Raw genomic sequence first — 17041 nt, 5'->3', positions numbered from 1 at the left:
CGATCCTATTGAGGATCCTTAGGGAGGGCTGTCTCTGGACTATTCATGAAGACTTTCACACAAGGCTATAAGATTTCTCAACTTAAATGGTAGCTACAGCCACTACTACCCTTCCTAGAATCCTACAGGATTGAAGTTCACTGTCCCTTGCCTCCATTTGTTGACAGCCTTCTTCCCATTTACAGATCTCACCATCTTCCAACTTCCCATTTGCCTGAACTCATTGTTTCCTCATCACATCTATGTATTGTTTAAGAATTTACTGGATACTACAAGTTATTTTATCTATTCTCCCAAAATAACATTTGGTATTTCAAAGCATAGCCATGATGCAAGATGAAAATATGAACTTCCTTTTCTTGTGGGTATAAATATGAATGGAAATGCTTATAAGTGTGGCTCAAGAAAAACCTATTCACGGAAAGTCAATACCTTTGTTATAATAAACTCTTCATAATAACTGAGAAGTCATTCAAAAGTGATCTAAGAATAGGACTTTGGAAACTAAGTTGTGACAACTGGACGACATAGATGAATCAGCAAGAAGAGAGAAATGCTGGAAGAGTGAGCTTTTCAGTCAGAAGATTAAGGCTCAAGTCCTGTCTCTGCTACTTACTAGCCATGTGATCTTGAGTAAATTTCTTAACTTTTGAAGTATATGCACCTAATACCTTTTTTAGAAAATTAGTTGTGCTCTCATGTTTTCATGCCTCCTTATATCAATTCCCTTTGACTTTCAGGTCCTCCAATTAAAAGTGGAGATTATTTCCTCATTCCCTGAACAAGGGTTGGCCTTGTACTTTGGTCCACAGAATGCAGGAGAAGCTGCAAAATGCGGGAGCCTCCATGCCTTCATCACTCTCCTGGAACTCGGCAACACTCACGTTCAGAGCCCAGGCTAGTCTGCTTGAGACACAATGTCCAGGCGCTCCTGTGGGGCCCAGCTCAGAAAACCACCAAACTCCAGACTTACACATGAGTCATCCCAAACTAGTCAGTCCCCAGAAATCTGCCAGCTTATTGTAGATCCAGGAGCAAGCCCATGTGCGCTCAGCTGAGCCTGACCTACATCAGAACAATCACCCAACCCAGCAAGAGACTTGGGTTAAATACACTCTTATTGTTTCAAGCCACTAAGTTTTGGGACAGTTTGTTACCCAGTGACAGCTAACTGATACATACACTACATAGGTTGTGGTAGAGTTTAAATGAAAATAAAACAGGCTCCTGGGTGGCACAGCTGGTTAAGCAACTGCCTTCAGCTCAGGTCATGATCCCAGGGTCCTGAGATCAAGCCCTGTATTGGGCTCCCCGCTCAGTGGAAAGTCTGCTTCTCCCTCTCTCCCCGACCCTCTCCTTCTGGCCCTCCCCCCTGCTTATGCTCTCATTTTCTCTCCAATGAATAAAGAATCTTTTTTAAAAAAGAAGAAAAAATAAAAACGAACACAGAATGTACTGATAGCCATGCTTAGCACCTGGAAGATGCTTGATAAATTACAGTTACTTTTCTTATCACACCAAAATCATCTGTATTTTTAGGCTTATGAAGTGACATTTCATAAAAGTGTGTTTTCTAATATTTCTGTTTGAAGTCTGTATTAGGATACAAATGACAGAAATCCAAATCAACTTAGAGGAAACAAACAAGCCGTGGTTTATTAGAGCTGACATCAGACAGACCTAGAGCCAGACCGCAGACAACACTGCCATTCACCTCCTGCCTTTGTCTCAGGGTAGGCCTCACTCTGACGACCAAGGCTTGTTCCACAGGATGGTAAAATGAGCCATCCTCAGCTACCCTCCCAGTTTTGGGAACAGAGAGGAAAGGCAGCTTCCCCTATTGCCTCCACTCTGAGTCCCAGACTCGGGCTCTCGTCAGCCCAGCTTGGCTCACACGTCACGTCTGAATCAATTACAATGGCCAGGTGATGGGGCGCTCTGACCCCAGCAGGGCTTTTGCTGATCCTCACGTAAAGAAGGGCAATAGAGAAACTGCACTGAAAGAGTAGGAAGAGACAGGCAATGTGCTGGGCTGCAAAAATACTACCACCAGAGGCCTGGAATAGTAACATGTGCAGTTGCCACCCTCTAATTCATTATGTGAACATCTGCCCCCTATTACCACTGGTCTAGATCTTTGGACGTGGTCTAGAGTTCAGGAAGGCGGAAAATAAAGCGCCCCCAGAAATTGAATTCAGGGCTCTTTGTTTACTTCTTTCTCTGTAATCACTCCTTATAATCCTCTCAACCACCATGATATGGAGCAGTTCCAAAAACGCAAGGGAAACTGAACTAACGTACATGTATGTTTAAGGAAAGACACCTTGTTACACTTGACTTCCATTCTCTTCCCAACATTTAAGTATCCTCACTGTGTCCTAACAGGGTCTTGGTGTTCTGGATACCAAGATTTTAGAGGCTTAAGCTGCCACAGCTGAATTTATACCTAAGCTTTAAAGATGATGCCTCTTGTGAGCTGAACCACAGGACTGCGGAGAGAGAACTTAGAGATCATTTAAACCTATATTGGGTGAAAATAGCAGAGACATCTCAAGTTATGGGCTTTGGAGCTGTGGGTGCCGCAGTTGTTGGTACTGCTGTTCTGGTTCAGTGTAGGACACAGATGCTGCTATGCGTATAAATATGCAGTCCACGTGCAGTGCTCAGCTTTGAAAACCCCTCCTCAGCTATCACTGCAGAGACTGAATGTCTTATAAAATTTAAAACTAATAAATACACAATCTAGTATAGTTTATAACAAACTATTGCTACTGCTCATGAGATCAATCCCTGCTCAAGAGAAGGATTCCAGCAAAGGACTGAGCAGGTTAAGATAGATGTCACCTTCTCCTTTTGTCTATTTTATGATGTTCTAATCTCTGTGTCTACTTTTTATTTGGACAAAATAGAATTACTGTATACTTACTGTATAATTTCAAATAACTGAACTAGTTAAAGCAGTGATTTGGTTGTACCAACCCTTTCTGGAGCATGTCAGGGACTCAGACAGGAATTTACAGAAAATTACATCACCTCCAGACCAGTGTTATGAGGAGGCTTAAAATTCAAGGGCAAACTAAGTCTATTTTTTGTTGCACACACGTAGGAACGTGCAGAACTATCTCACGAATTCCAAGAGGTCTGGGGGATTTTTTAATATTTAATTGTATTTAATTGACATTCCTCTTACCTCCTTCAGTTGAGCTTGTCTGTGACTTTTGAGCTATGAAAATGTAAAAACCACATGTAGACTGAATCGGGAGAATTAATATGGGTAAGACTCTTAAAATATATGTGCTCAAAATGCCATCTCCTACTAAAGCTTATCTATATAAAGTTTAGCAGAGGAAAACTACTGGAGGAACACAGGAGGTAACCTTAACACTGTATTCAGGCACAAAGCCCAGTCAGTATGCCAAGAGAAAATGCAATTCAGCTAATGAAATCTTTTCAGAAAAAAGTTCTGGGTATAAATAAATATATATAAATACTAAATATATCTATATATATCTACATATTTATAAATACTAAATATATCTGTATACTTACAAGTATCAAATGCATCCATATGTATCTATAAATATTAAATGTATATATCAATGGAAGATATGTTTGGATATTTAGTATTTATGAATGTTTGTATATATGACACATATTGCATACCTTGCCTGTGAAGGAAAATGGAAACAGAACCACATGGCTACAAGGAAGCAGGAGATGTTGTACAGGTGAAGACACTTGGGACCCAGAGAGGTAGGGTGACTTGCTACGGACATGGCTACCTGGTGACAAAACCATGTCTAAAATCCGTCCCTGGCCGTGACTCCAGCATTTCCACTCTCTACTAGGTCTGTCTGCACAGGATGCAACTAGAAGGCACCCTTATTCCTTTTCCACCGTCTCTTCAAACCTGCTCTCTGGACTCCTTTTTAAACCCTTAAATGGAAGGTCTCCAAGGTCTCTATCCCTTTAAGTTGCATGAATAATCTTGAGTATTTTAAAAGTCTCTTGTTTACTGTCAAAATTCCAAAATCTTACTGAATTTAAATTGGCTCCCCTGAGCCATCTTCCTAAGACATAGGCCTTGGGTTAGATTCTTGTACCTTTCTTGCTCTACTCCTGCCTGTGATCACACAGCAAAAAAGCAGCAGAGCCAGGATCTGAACCTAGCCTAGCTGGTCTGGCTTTAGTTAATCCTGTTAACGTCTTCCCATTGGCCTCCTGTCCTGGCCTGTCAGTGGTCCCCCCAGCAGCCGACCACAGGCAATCCGCCCTCTAGGCAGCCCTGCTGGGCAGTCCCCTCACACAGCCCCACTTCTGGACTAAGGGACACCTTTGCCACAGCTCTCCCGCGGTGGGGAAGACGAGGTTCCCAACAAAGCCCTCTGTCCCTTCGGGGCCACTGCCAGGCATGGGTAACCCCCGCCACAGTCTCTTAGTGGCCCTCAGGATCCTTGAACCTCTCAAATTCCAGGGCAGACACATCAGGTTCTCCCAGCACTTCCCCACGGAGGACGGGTTGATCACAGCAGGCCAAGGACTCTCTCAAACACTCTTCAACTCCACTCTTCAACACTGCTGACTCTTGAACTCCAACCCCAGAGCTGAGTCCTGGGCTAATATGCCCAGAACTGGCTGCCCAATCATTTGACACGACCTGCTTAGGTAATCCCTCTAGCATTTGGAAGTACCTATTGTGTTTACCTTGGCATCGGGGCACTGACCATATCTCTGAGACAACAGGAATAAAGGTCACGTTTGAAAATCCTGAATTGCCTCTGCCAGCTAAAGAAACTGAAAAGAAAGAAAAAAACCCTTATTAGGCTTATTGGGATAAATTAATATTGAGAACTGCTCAAATGTGCCTTTTCTTAAGGATTCCTTTTAGCTCAATAATGGGTCAAGAAGATAACCACAAATCCAGAACTGGAAGAGACCCTTTTAAGTTCACTTGACCATGTCTCAGTTGCTAAGACAGTTCCAAGTTCTTACCCGTCCATGCTCGAACACAGTAACGACGGAGAAATCATCTTTTGAAATAGTTTGTTCCCACCTAGGGTTGCTTCTAACCATCAGAGCCTCACTACACAAAATGCAAAACTGTCGCTGTACAACTTCCACGCCCTTGACCTTAACTTGAACACAGAGCAAGTCTAATCCCAGTCTCGCCAGGCAGATTCCAACATGCAGAGCCAGTGTCACTCCATCCTGATACTGGATTTTCTAATAACCAGTTCCTTCAGCTGTGCCCCTTATAACAGCTTCCACGGCTCTCACTGCCGTGCCATCCCCCTCCTGAACCGTCCCTAGCCGCCTATGCCCCACGGGAGGTACAGCACCCAGCGCTGAGGCAACAGTGGTCCCCCCCGCCGGGAGGACAGGGAACTTCCCCTCTCTCCTTTGCCAGGACACACGTTTTGAATGATAAAACCTAAATTAACATTTACTCTGCTGACAGCTATGGTACACAGCTGACTGATACTATTTTCACGGCCAACTATCTCCCCTTAAGTCTCTTCTAGGTATGCTACAGCTAAGATAGGACTTCCCCTGAATAGTTGCTCCTGATTTTAGAACACAGTAGCCTTTATAAATATTCCATTTAAAATCATTCTGCTAAAAATAAAAATAAAAAATAAAAATAAATCATTCTGCTACTGCATGCCAAGTTCAACCAGCCTAAGACTTTACAACTCTGATTTGACCCCTTAATTCTAATTTCATGTCATCTCAAATTGTATCAGTCTGCCTTCTACATCTTCATCCAAATCATGAATAAAAAGGATCAAAGAAAAGAAGGCCGAGGACATCCCTAGAGGCATCATTTGACATCAATCTATTAAGTGGCATCACCTTGGTAGCTAATCAATCATCAACGTACAAAATGACACCTAGACCTCACGTCAGCCAGAGGTGTGTCACGAGAGACTTCACCGAGCGCCTTGCGGAAACTCAGGTTTCTGGGGTTTTCACACTTACCAGCTCTGGATACTTTGCTGAAAAAGAAAGTTTGCTGTGATGGGGGCTGAGCCTGTTCTGGCCTCTCATGAGTGAGTGATGCTCCTTCCAAGGCCTCACCACTCACTCATTTCATACAACAGAATTCAAGCCACGTATATTATTATAGGACCACACTTGACTGAAATCACATCTCCTCCTGAAAATCTGAAGGATTAGAATCCTCGGACTTATGTCCTTTAGGCCCTTCTGGGCTCTCCATGATTTCTCACAGGTCCCCATAGACCCATGGGTGCTCACTTTCAGGTTGTCTCAATACGGAGGACTTAATTTATTCCGTGGACAGACTTCCTATCTCTAATGGAGCAGCTAGAAATTCTCTCTCAGTGGCTAAAACAAATATTAACACTAATATAGCTAACACCACTCATTAGAATCCCAGGTTTGGGATTTTGAGCTGTTTGAGCTATTCAATGCCCCTCTGGAGCGCCTGTCTTACCAAATATCCTCCAAAGCTGCCATCCACTCCCCCAAAGAAAGACTCCAGCATCATGAAAGAGCAAAGTTACTGATATGGAAACAGACATCTCTAAAAATACCCCTGGAAGTGCAGGGACATGAAACACATGCCATATACATTTAGTCATAAAAATTTAAAAAAATAAAAATATTTTATCTAGCAACTATTTATTTCCAGATATGTGACTTAGCACTGCAATCAAGTCATACCTGACTTAAAAAAATATAGACAGATTGAGCTGTCTAACCCACCAAAAAAAAGCAAAACAAAACAAAAAACAAAACAAAACAAAAAAACTGTCTATGAATAATTCAACCCCAATTGCCACATATATTTCCTGGCAGGCTGGCTCCTGACTACAGCACCAGCTTTATTTCCCTGATTGGCTTAGGACTGCAGTTCTGTGGCACAGAGAATCTCACCACTCAAAGATGTTTCGCTTTTGTCTGGACTGGAATCCATAAGATGTTCTTTTGGGTTATTCAAAAGAAGATATTAAAACAGGTCTTTCCTGTGCAATGTGACCAGATTAAAAAAAAAACGAAGCTTCATCTCTGAAAAACTAGTTTAAAGTCAGATTTAAAAAACACCAAGGAAGATGGGGTGATTCCAGTTAAATATGGATATTCTATTACTAATTTCATTCCTGTTAAAGTACCACTGTGAATTACAGCGATGGTTTTGCGCCTGGCTTGTACTACCACCTGGTGGCACCCAGCTGCTACTAAGTCAGGCCCATTGGATTTCTCAGTATTCAGTTAGCAGTTTTCAGGACCACTGTCATCAAAAACTCAGTACTCTATAAAATGGTGGTGCAGAGACAATTTTACATAAGTTAACCAAGATCAACCACATCTTACCCAAACACACCATTCATATATAAACACATTAAGCATTAATAATTAGTACATTCACAATAAAAAAAATCTGAAAAAAAAAACTGAAGCCCAATCACACTTTCAAAATATGAACAAAATTAAAGAAAGAGACAGGCCTCTCTAAACATAGACATGTTTTGCTTTTAGTAAAAAAAAAAAAAAAAAAGTCGCATAAATATCAGAAAAATAAATTGGAAATTTAGGGGTCATTGTATATATTACAAGTCAGTAGTGTTACAAAAATATTTTCATAAGATCCCTTAAGGCACCGATACTTCTTGGTATGTTTTACAATTCATGTTTCTCTTTTATAAAATATCTTTTTTTACCTTTGATTCTACTGGATTCTCACTGTTCACATGGATTAACACGAATTATTTTATTGTTAAGGATTATATGTTACAGTTATATTTATTATAAGAATTTAGCCTATTTAATTCATGGAATTTCTAATTATTATAGAGAAATTTTAAATTTTTGCTAAATTAAGATTATCAATTATTTCCATACTCCTTCCATTTATTTTTAAAATCAATTTTATTTATATTATTTTGAAAGGGAATGCTTTCTCATGATCAAAAAGTCAGATAAACCTCATCATTCATTGTAACCAGTTTCTTGCCACTTTCCAGATTGAGCCATTGATTTTTAACGTTTAGTAAATCCTTTTTATAATCAAGCAAATATTTTTACTCAGCCCTTCTCTGTTAATTTGGCAAGTTTGCTTTAAGACTTGCCAAGATTTAACAAATACTCAGAATAGTTATGTGTTATATCTTCCATTCCACTGACAGATGAGTACCTATGCCATTATCATACTCCTCTAGTTATCTTATAGACTTTAAAATATGGTGTAATATTTAATATTAAGGAAGGAATCAGTCATCCACCATTACTATTCTTTTTTTAAACTGCTCCAGGTATTCTCAACAGTTTTTATTCCAAAAAAAGATCTTCAGAGTAATTTTGTTAGGTTCCCACAGAATTTGACCAACTTACTTTAAAAAAGGGACCTGGTGAGACTTGCTCTAAATTATAAATTATTTTGGGAAGAATTACTACCTTTACACAGAGGTTATTAGCAGAAAAAGCAGGATTAGTGATAAGCTCTTCTGATGTTCTTAAGCTGGATGGTTTTTCAAGGAATAAACTGATGAAGAAACTTAAAAGGTGTTTCATGCCTGCAATATGGCAGGAGAGATATGCAGAAAAAGCCCCTAATTCAGAATAATTAAAAATGCTGGATAAAGTGTTGCTATTGTTGCTGTTGTTATTATTATTATTATTATTATTATTAAGTTTCAGGGTAGTTTGGTGATTCATCAGTTGCATATAACACCCAGTGCTCGTTATATATCAAGTGCCCTCCTTAATGCCCATCATCCAGTTACCCCACCCCCCCACCCCCCACGCCTCCAGCAATCCTCAGTTTGTTCCCTAGAGTTAAGAATCTCTATGGTTTGCCTCTTTCTCTGTTTTTATCTTACTTTATTTTTCCTTCCCTTTATCTATGTTCATTTATTTTGTTTCTCAAATTCCACATATAAGGGAAATCATATGGGATTTGTCTTTCCCTGACTGACTTATTTTGCTTAGCCAAACACCCTCCAGCTCTATCCATTTGTTGCAAATGACAAGATTTCATTCTTTTTGATGGATGAGTAATATTCCATTTTATGTATGTATATATATATATGTGTGTGTGTATATATATATATATATATATACACACACACAATGTCAACAATTGCCAAAATATGGGAAGAGCCCAGATGCCCATTGACAGATGAATGAATAGAGAAGATGTCTAAAAGTGTTTCCAGGTTAGCAGTGCCCCAAATACCCAGCAATAACAAACATATAATCCTTTCTAGAACAGACCCAAATGGCAGCCACAACTTTAAAAATAAATCAGAAACCTATGAGAAAACAGACAAGTGATAGTGTATTGAAACAAAGACTGCAAATTTTTGACCTATAGAATATCAAATGAGTATGTTTAATGTATTTCAAGAAATAAAAGAAGGTATATTGCAAAGGAACAAAAGATATCACAAATAACCGTATCTTTGAAAAAGAACCAAAAAGAAATCCTAGAAAAAATAAGTTCTAATAATTGACACTAGAAACTCAATGTCTGGATCTGATTCAGGATGGCAATATAGTAGGCTCTTGACCTCCCATCCTCCTATGAACACATCAAATCTACAGCTACATATAGAACAGTGCTTCTGAAAGAAATCCAGAAACTGCTTGCGTGGCTCCTACACCTTGGGTAAATGAGAAAAGACCTCAAACCAGATAGTAGAGGCTAATAATTTCATCATAAACCCCAGCCCTGGTGCAGCTACACACAACGAGGAGGGAACTTACAACTCCAAATTTCTGAGAAGTCAAAGGTTTAGATTTTATATCTGGTGTCCCAACTCTTAAAACCTCCACCTGAGAAATGGATGCCCCAAACACCTAGTTTTGAAAGCCAGTGGGGCTGGCATCCAAGAGACCAGCAAGGTTATAGGAAACTAAGAGACAGTTCTTAAAGTACTCATGAGAATTTACCACAGCAAACTCCGTAGGGACCAGCACAGACCCAGAGAATTTAAATGTGCCCAGTCTTTCTGTAAAGGGGGTCTTTTTGCATAGCACAGTAGCTTCTGATTGGCTACAGCCTTCTAATAGGCTTCTAATGGGCTGACTACAGTACTCTCCAGAGACCAGGGAGGCTGGTAGGCACCACTTATATGCTCTCCTGATGCCTCACTCCAGGTTGCTGATATTTCCAGGAAAGGGGCTTATATATACATCCCAGTTTTTGTGGCTGTCATCCAAAGGATGCCCTTCTATCACCTGGCTCTGGTGGCCAGTAGGGCTTATATTTGCAGGTCCCACAAAACTAACAGAGAAAGAGTTCTTGGCCAGCTATCCCCTCAGGGCACTTGCTGATGAGGCCAGACAGAAATGCCCATATCCCAGGCTTCCCCTGAAAGAGGCATATTTGCATATTTTAAAAGCTGCTGCCTCAAGGCCAGCTGCCAATGAACCTGAATCTAGGTGCTGACTGAGATCCTCCCCTTTGGGACTCTCACAGGTCTTAATACATCTTCAATACTGTGAGCTACTAAGAACAAATAAAACTGCTTAGACAATCACAAAGATTTGAGAGACAACCAATAGTTAGGGCAGGTTGAATGATAAGGTTCAACTCCCACATGAGACTGCTAGGAGCTGTGGCTGTTTTGTCTAATGCATCGAAACTAGCACAGAGTCAGGAAAAATGAAGAAACCGAGGGATACATTCCAAATGAAAGAACAAAACATCAGAAAAAGACTTAATGAAACAAGTGATAAACCTGCCAAAGAGTTCAAATGATGGTCACAAAATGTGCACTAAAGTCCAAAGAACAATGCATGAACAAAGTGAGAATTTTAATAAAGGGATAGAAAATATAAGCAAGCACCATTCAGAAATCACAGAACTGAAAATTTCAATAGAGGGGTTCAACAGCAAGCAGACTGATTGCAGTGGAAAAAATGATCAGTTACTCAAAGACTGAGTAGTGGATTCATCCAATCAGTGGAGCAAAAAAAAAAAAAAAAAACAAAGGACAAAAATAGCTTATAGGACTTCTGAGATATCATCAAGCCAACCAATATTTACATGATAGGGGGTCCAGAAGGAGAAGAGAGAAAGGGGCAGAAAACTTATTTGAAGAAATAATGGCTGAAAATTTCCCTAACCTGGGGAAGGAAAAAGACATCCAGATCCAGGAATCCCAGAGAGGTCCAATAAAATAAACCCAAGAAGATCCACACCAAGACACATAATTAAAGTGTCAAAAGTTAAAACTAAGAAGAAAATCTTAAAAGCAGCAAGAGAAAAACAATTTTACACACAAGGGAATCTCCTTGAGGCTATTAGCAGAAACTTTGCAGGCTAGAAGAGAGTGGCACAATATATTCAAAGCACTTAAAGAAAAAATTGCCAACCAAAAATGCTCTATCTACCAAAGTTGTCCTTTGAGACAGAAGAAGAGATAAAGAATTATCCATACAAGCAAAAGCTTAAGAAGTTCATCACCACCATACTGGCCTCATAAGAAATGTTAAGGTGACTTCCTTAGGCTGAAATTAAAGGGCACTAATTAGCAACAGGAAAACATTTGAAAGTATAAATCTCACCAGTAAAGGTAAATATGTAGTTAAACTCAGAATAATCTAATGCAATGATGATAGGTTAATCATTTATAAATCAAGCATGAAGTTAAAAGACAAAAGTTGTTAAAAAAAAAACCTATAACTACAGTAATTTCTTAATGGCTATATATGTAAAAAGATATAAACTATGACATCAAAAAATACAAAACAAAAACAGGGGGAGGTAAAAATGTAGAGTTTTTAATGCATTTAAACTTAATTGGTATCAGCTTAAAATAGACTGTTATAACTCTAGGATGTTTTATGTAACCCTATGGTAACCACAAAGCAAAAGTCTACGGTAGATACACGAAAGATACAGAGAAAGGAATGGAAAAGTATCAAATCACAAAGGAAGAAAGCAAGAAAAGAACAAAAGAACTAAAGAACTACAAAACAGCCAGAAAACAATGAACAAAATGGCAATAAGTCTATAACTATTAATATTTGCTTTAAATGTAAATGGACTAAATTCTCTGATTGAAAGATAAAGAGTAGTTTAATAGATCTAAAAAAATAAGACCTGGACACCTGGCTGGCTCAGTTGGTAGAGTGTGTAACCCTTAGATCTCAGGGTTATAAATTCAATCTCCACATTGGGTGTAGAAATTACTTAAAAATAAATTTTTAAAAAACAGTAATAATAACAAGACCCAACTAAATGCTGCCTATAAAAGACTTACTTCAGTTTTAAGGACACACATAGACTGAAAGTGAAGGTATAGAAAAAGATACTCCCCAACCTGGGGAAGAAAAGAAACCAAGGGTAGATATATCAGACAAAACAAACTTGAAGACAAAAACTAGTGAGAGACAGAGATGGTCATTATATAATGATAAAGTGGTGAATCCAAGAAGAGGATGTGACAATTGTAAATATTTACAGACCCAACATAGGACAACCGAGATATATAAAACAAACACTAACACAACTAAAGGGGGTAATAGACAGCAATACAATACCAATAGGGGATTTCAATATCACCTTTATCAATGGATAATCCAGACAGAAAATGAATAGGGAAACACTGAACTTAAAGCACACATTAGCCCAGGGGAACTTAGACATTTAAGAATTATTCCATCAAAAAGCAGTAGAGTACACATTCTTCTCAAGCACACATGGAACATTCTCCAGGATAGATCATATGTCAAGCCACAGAACAAGTCTTAATAAAGTTAGAAACCTGAAATCATATCAAGCCTCTTTTCCAACTCTGATGGTATGAAACTAGAAATCAATTACAAGAAGTAAACTGGAAAGCTTACAGATATGTAGAGATTAAACATGTTACTGAGTAACCAATGGCCAAAGAAGAAGCTAAAGATAAATAAAAAATGTTTTCAGATAGGGGCACCTGGGAGGCTCAGTCAGTTGAGCATCTAACTCTTGATTTCAGCTCAGGTCATGATCTCAGGGTTGAGACTGAGCCCTGCACTGGGGTGCACACTGAGTGTGGCGCCTGCTTAAGATGCTCTCCCTCTCCCTCTGTCCCTCCCCTCTAGCAAGATATATATATATATATATATATAATTTCAGACAAATGCAAATGGAAATACAACAACCAAAACTAATAGGACTCAGCAAAAGCAGTTTTAAGAGTGAAGTTCACAGCAGTAAGTGCCTACAGTAAGAAATGAAAAAGATCTCAAACAACCTAACTTTGTATCTTAAAGAAATAAAAGAAGAACAAATGAAACCCAAACTTAGTAGAAAGAAGGACATAAGTTCAGGGCAAAAATAAATGAAACAGTGATTTAAAAGACAGTAGAAAAGATCAGCCAAACTAAGAGCTGGTTCTTTGAAAAGATAAATAGGCAAACCTTTACCTAGAACCACCAAGAAAAAAAGAGAAGACTCAAATAAAATTAGAAATGAAAGAGATGTTGTCACAACTAATAAACAGAAATACAAGGATCATATAAGACTACTATGGACAATGACACACCAGCAAGTTGGACAACCTAGAAGAAATGGATAAATTCCTAGAAACATACAACCTACCAAGACCGAATCATGAAGAAACAGAAAATCTGAACAGATCAATTACTAATAAAGAGATTGAATTAATTATCACAAACCTCTTAATAAACAAAATTCCAGGGCCAGATGGCTTTACTGGTGAATTTTATCAACCTTTTTTTTCTACCAACCTTTAAAGAGGAAATTAATATTGGTTCTTCTTAAACTCTTCCAAAAACAACAACAACGACAACAATAACAAAACACAGAAGATGAAGGAGCGCTCCCAAACTCACTTAATGAGGCCAGCATTACCTTGATACCAAAACCAGAAGGGGGCACTATAAGAAAAGAAAATTACAGGCCAATATCCCTGATGAACATAGATGAAAAAATTCTAAAAAAAAAAAAAAAAAAAAAAATTAGCAAACCAAACTGTTTGCACGTTATAGGATCATATACCATGATCAAGTGAGATTTATTCCAGGAATGGGAGGATGGTTCAACATCTGCAAATCAATATAACACAACCTATTAACATAATGACAAATAAAAGTCATATAATCATCTCATAAGATGCATAAAAGGCATCTGACAAAATTTAACAGCCATTCATGATAAGACCCTCAAAGTGGCTAGAGGGAACATATCTCAACACAATGACACCATACGCCATTCATGCTACACATGACGAGCCTCTAGCTAACATCATCCTTAACGGTGAAAAACTGAAAGTCTCTCCTCTTGGAACAGGACCAGGATGCCTCGTCTTGCCACTTCTATTTAACATAGTATGAGAACTCATAACTAGAGTAATTAGGTAAGAAAAAGAAATAAAAGGTATCCAAATCAAAACAGAAGAAATAGAATTGTATTTACAGATGACATATATAAAAAGTTCTAAAGACCATTAAGAAACTTAGAACTAAGAAATGAATTCAGTGAACCTGCAAGATATTAAATCATTATACAACTATCAGTCATGTCTTTATACACAAAACACAAAGAGAAATTAAGAAAACAATCACATTCATTGCATCAAAAATAATAAAGCAGGGCAGCCCAGGTGGCTCAGTGGTTTAGTGCTGCCTTGGGCCCAGGGCCTGATCCTGAAGACCTGGGATGGAGTCCGGCGTCGGGCTCCCTGCATGGAGCCTGCTTCTCCCTCTGCCTCTCTCTGTTTGTCTCTTGCGAATAAATCAATCTTAAAAAAAAAAAAAAAAAAAAAAAGAATAAAGCACCTACAAATAAACGTAACCAAGAAGATGAAAGATCTATATGCTGAAAACTATAAGACATTGGTAAACGAAGCTGAAGACACAAATAAATGGAAGGATAGTCAGTGCCCACAGATAAGAATTAACATTGCTAGAATGTCGACATCACGCAAAGTGATCTACAGATTCAGTACAATTCCTGTCAGAACTCCAGCGGCAGTTTTCACAGAAATAGAACAAACAACCCTAAAAGTTGTGTAAAATCACAGAAGACCCCAAATAGCCAAAGCAATTTTGAGAAAGAACAAAGTTTATGTCATTGAGGTGACTCTTGGTGATCTCCCTTGGTAGTTTCAGGATTGGGGCCGCTTGCCAGAGGGACCAACCTCGTCACTAGAGAGCTACCCTACCCCAGCCCTACTCATCCCACGCCCTGTCTCTGGAGACATGGACAAGTGGGTCCAGTAACCAGTGATTTAACCAATCATGCCTGCATTGTGGAATCTCCATAAGAACTTCTAAACAAGGAGGTTCAGGGAGCCTCAAGCCCAGAAAAGGCATAGAAGCCAAGCCCACCCCACCCCACCCCTTGCCCTGCACATCTCATCCATTTGGCTGTTCCCAGGTTATATACCCTACAGTATACTTGTAGTAGTTTAGTGAGGTGTTTTCTGAGCATGACTCATTGTAGTGAATTACCAAAACTGAGGGTGGGGGGGTCATGTGAACCCTCAGATTTCCATCTGAGCAGAGGTGTGAGTAGCCTGGCCACCCCACTGCAGCTGGCAGTGAAATGGGGCAGCCTTGTGGGAGTGAGCTCTTAACCTGTGGGGTCTGGTGCAATCCTGGGGAATTAGTGTCAGATTAAAAAAACTGAATCAGTACTTTAAATTCATCTCATAAAAAAAAAAAAATCAGACCCGGATAGTTTTAAAAGGATGTAATTTATTTTTTAAAGTAAAGAAAAATTAATTCTGACATTATCTTAAACTTTTTGGAGAAGAGCGAAACAAAGAGTTGCCCAAGTAATTTGGTAAAGCCATTTCAAGCACACATCGCAGAACATTTCTCTGATCGATGTTTTCCCAGTAAACTCTCTCTCATGGTTAATTCTCCAACACCATACGTCTACCTCTCTCAGAACAACATTTCAGCTGAGATTCATGGAGGAAATATTGTATTCAGCACTCCCACAGCTCAATACAACATTTTTACCAGTAACAACAACGAAGGCGTAAGAAATGCCTCGCGCTGCATCACAAACATCTGGTAAAATGTCCACATCTTGTCAGCAAATCAGAAAGCATTCTAACTGCCAACGAAGGGGACATCCCACATAGATGCCACTGGTGATGAAGAAAACATTAAAACGTGGTCCTCACTGTGAATCACCCTCTGCCATGATTCCATGGTGCCGTTCATATTCCCTATCGCCTTTCCTCCCTAGTTTTGTAGAACAAAAGCTGACAATGTTGAGAAAGTGTTAAGGGGGTTAATGGAGAAGGAAGGAAAGGAAGCAGAAAAGCAGCAATGAGAGAGGATGTCACTGCTGACGGAGCAACCCTTTGTTAACGACACTATTGTTCGGCAATTCAGGAGGCAGAGTCGTGAGTATCCACATCCCAATGCGATGCTGTGTCAGTCAAAAGCACTTCGTTTACCATGTTTTACTTACACTTTAGGAAACTGGTCTGGATTAACAGGTAACATAGCACAATTTTACCACTTAAAATAAAAAGAACTAGGCTCCCAGTTAAGGTTTCTGCACAGAACACCTGATTTTCAGAAACAAATGACTGATATTAACTTGATATCTGTATATAATTTTACATCTAAACCTATCAGAGACAGTATGAGAAAGACAACCATGGTCCCTTTTCATCCAAGTACATAAGTGTAAAACTTCTAAATAAAAATTTTTGAGGTGACAAATTTGGTTTCTTTCCAAAGAGGAAGACTGGTTCAACATCAGAAAAATGCATTAAAGTGGAGCACCTGGGGCAGCCCGGGAAGCTCAGCGGTTTAGCGCCGCCTTCAGCCCAGGGCGTGACCCCGGGTTTCTGGGATCGAGTCCCACGTCGGGCTCCTTGCATGGAGCCTGCTTCTCCCTTGGCCTGTGTCTCTGCCTCTCTGCTTCTCATGAATAAATAAAAATCTTTAGAAAAACTGCATTAAGGCAAGTCACCTCAGCAAATTATAAGAAAAAACATATTCATCTGAACAGAGGCAGATAAGACATCTTAATAAAATTCAACATTCATTTATGACAAAAAAAAAACTATTGGCAAACTAGATATATATGGAAAGTCCT

At 39.2% G+C, this 17041-nt stretch overlaps 1 long non-coding RNA gene across 4 annotated transcripts in view; it reads right to left on the bottom strand.

Moving 5' to 3' along the window:
* LOC112653762 (uncharacterized) overlaps positions 1-17041 on the bottom strand; it is a 68458-nt gene that overhangs the window by 49761 nt on the left and 1656 nt on the right. For 3 of the 4 annotated variants that reach the window (XR_004814363.2, XR_004814366.2, XR_003132494.3), the window contains exon 2: positions 4705-4794. This is a non-coding gene — a long non-coding RNA (uncharacterized LOC112653762). Of the gene's footprint in view, positions 1-4704; positions 4795-7685; positions 7811-17041 lie in introns of those variants that run through there. The other variant, XR_004814364.2, reaches the window with a different exon arrangement.

The sequence above is a fragment of the Canis lupus genome, chromosome 3 (genome assembly GCF_003254725.2).
Source record: "Canis lupus dingo isolate Sandy chromosome 3, ASM325472v2, whole genome shotgun sequence".
Lineage (NCBI taxonomy): Eukaryota > Metazoa > Chordata > Mammalia > Carnivora > Canidae > Canis > Canis lupus.
The sequence above is the reverse complement of the archived record's forward strand: the minus strand, read 5'-3'. Positions and strand labels throughout refer to the sequence as shown.